This window comes from Camelina sativa, chromosome 19 (genome assembly GCF_000633955.1).
Source record: "Camelina sativa cultivar DH55 chromosome 19, Cs, whole genome shotgun sequence".
Taxonomy (NCBI): Eukaryota; Viridiplantae; Streptophyta; class Magnoliopsida; order Brassicales; family Brassicaceae; genus Camelina; species Camelina sativa.
Window position 1 is genome coordinate 19,283,409 of NC_025703.1, and position 3,052 is coordinate 19,286,460.

At 37.6% G+C, this 3,052-nt stretch overlaps 1 protein-coding gene across 1 annotated transcript in view; it reads left to right on the forward strand.

Moving 5' to 3' along the window:
• Positions 1-173, forward strand: part of LOC104766692 (classical arabinogalactan protein 9) — a 2,422-nt gene extending 2,249 nt beyond the window's left edge. Inside the window, exon 3 of the transcript XR_002036661.1 lies at positions 1-173. The gene's annotated coding sequence lies outside the window, so the exon portion shown is untranslated.

Genomic DNA, 3,052 nt, shown 5'->3' on the forward strand with positions numbered 1-3,052 from the left:
GTATTGCTTGGGACTGAATTCTTTTGGGATTTATTATCTTTTGGAGAGGATACTACTGAGAGAGCTTGAGATGGAGATAGCAGCAGGATTTATTTTGTTTGCAGATACTTTTGTGGCTTCCTTTCGCATTCTATTTGATTATTATTAGTGTACTAAATTCCTTTTTTTCTCCATGCCTATATTTCTTTCCTTTTGCCGTGTCTTCTTTCTTGATAACACACTGCTAAACTGGCCATTTCTTATGCGATTTACATACTAATCTAGAGGCCAGTAAAACCTAGAAGAGTAGAAGAGGAAGAAAATTATAAGATAATAAAAAATTTGCATGTACCGAAATTTTTTGAGAAGTTTGGATGTACTGGACAAACCAAACCAAGTACAAAGGAGAAACAGAGAAGTACACAAGAAAGTAGAGATGAGGAAGAAGATGATAGACATAGTACAAAGATGAAAAATGTATGAACCTCCCCTTATTTTTGGTCTAACTCACTGTCAACAACTCACTACAAATGGACTTTTGAAGAACATTCCCGGCGACTCTGACATGCCGTGAGTTTGTTTTAAAGCTTGTTTAAACATAGTAAAATACATGTCCCTTTACAACATAAGTTCACAGTTGCATCAATTTGAGGTGTTAACGAGAATTATTGGTTCTATAGTTGAAGGTGTTAACAACAATTGCACCATCTTGACTTGTGATGATCATTGAAAATCTTGTGAGAGTTTTTAGTCACCTAGCAATGAAACTTCTTCAAATTACAGTCAATTCTAATTAGATCAACTTTTACTATAGGAACTAGAAAATATTTTTGTTAGTACAATATATCAGATTAGCTTTTTGATAATGGTGTTGTGAGTTAAATGGATTAATCACATTGTACTCTAATACTTTTAATGAAAGACCAATCTAATATAATTAGATAAAACAAAACGTGATTAATAGAATAGTTTTCTAGTCGAATTATTAGTTCTTTTACCAGTCTTGTAAGCCACACAAGACGCAACTTATTTCAGTGAGTGTTATAGGATGGGGATCATTGCCGCTTTGTTACAAATTCGGCCTGTCAAAAGGTGATCTCTATAGAAGAAAAGATTAAGAACTAAGAACTAAGAAGTTTGAAAAATAACTCTCTTTATTAGCTCAAAGAAAATACCTCAAAACTTTAAGCTCTCACAAACTCTCAAACTTAATCTTTCTTAGGTTCTGCTACATCTCAGCATCCCCTATATATATAAGTTCTTAAGTATATTCTCCTAATCTTAAATGGAAAACTTCTTATTCCTATTATATCTAGATATCTCCTAAATATAATCTCCAATTTCCATTTCTCTTTGATTAGCTTGGTCTCCAAGCTTTACTTCAAGCTTACACCAACAAACTACTCCTTAAGCTTGAACTCCAATGCTGCCAAGTCTCTAACTCCCATAAGCTCTCTCATTTGCTTGAACTTGATTCTTCCTAACGCCTTTGTGAGAATGTCCGCCTTCTGTCTGATACCTTCAATGTGCTCTACTTCTACCTGCCCATTTTCGACACATTCTCTTATGAAGTGGTATCGCCGAGCAATATGCTTACTACGTCCATGAAATACTGGGTTCTTTGTTAATGCAATTGCTGATTCATTATCGATTCGAATAACAATCTTCTCAACCAAATTCCCAGTGATTTCTGCCAACAAATCCTGCAACCAAATTGCTTGTTTAGCAGCTTCCGTCCCTGCCATATACTCAGCTTCACAAGATGATAAAGCCACGACATCTTGCTTCCTTGAGCACCATGTGATCGGACTGTTCCCAAAATAGAAGATATGTCCATAAGTACTTCTACCATCAGCTGGATCACCACTGTGACTAGAGTCACTGTAACCAACAAGTTTAGGCAACCTTGATCTTTCATAAGACAGTCCCAAGCTTACAGTTCCCTTTAGGTACCGCAAACATTTTTTCAAGGCTGCACCATGTGAAACTCTTGGACTCTGCATATATCTCGACAAAATTCCCACACAGTATGAGAGATCCGGTCGAGTGTGAAGTAAGTATCGAAGACAACCTACTCGCTTGCGATAAACAGTCGCATCAATTTCTTCCTCTTTCTCTGCCTTTGATAGCTTCAACTCTGCTTCCATTGGTGTGTGAACCAAGTTGCAGTTTCGTAAGCCAGCTTCCTCTAAAATCTTCAATGCATAACCCGTTTGATCAAGCGTTATTCCTCCTTGATGTTGCCTTACCTGAATTCCAAGATAGTATGACAATTTCCCGAGATCACTCATGTCAAACATCGATGACATCTCCTCCTTAAACCTCATTATGATCTCTAGACTTGTTCCCGTGACAAACAAGTCGTCAACATACACTCCTACTATCAAAAGATCATGATCAGAACTCTTTCTATATACTGAGGGTTCCTTTGAGCAACGAACAAAACCAAACTCCATGAGAATTCGATTCAGCTTGTTGTTCCAAGCTCTAGGAGCTTGCTTTAAGCCGTACAAGGCCTTGTTGAGTCTATAGACTTTCTCCTCTTTTCCTTTCTTCACAAATCCCTCTGGTTGACTCACATGTACTAACTCCTCAAGCTCACCATGTAGAAAGGCTGTTTTGACATCCAAATGATGTATCTCCCAACCATAAGAAGCAGCAAGATCAAGCAGCAGTCTGATTGTTTCGATCCTTGCAACTGGTGCAAATACTTCATCAAAGTCCACACCATGTTTCTGAACATAACCCTTAGCCACTAGTCGCGCTTTGTACTTATTTATGCTCCCATCTGAATTTCGTTTAATCTTAAAGACCCACTTCAAGCCAATTGGTTTTGATCCTACAGGTAAGTCTACAAGATCCCAGACTTTGAACTTTTCAATAGACTCAAGTTCTTCCTCACAGGCTCGTCTCCATTCTATGGACTCACTAGCTTCTCCAAAGGTCCTCAGTTCATTGTTTAAACAGAGCAATGCCAATTCTCCTTCTTCTTGTGCGATCTGAAAGCAAACATAATCATCGAGGTACTTTGGCTTAGTTCGTATTCTTTTACCTTCTTCTTGAGGAATTATTG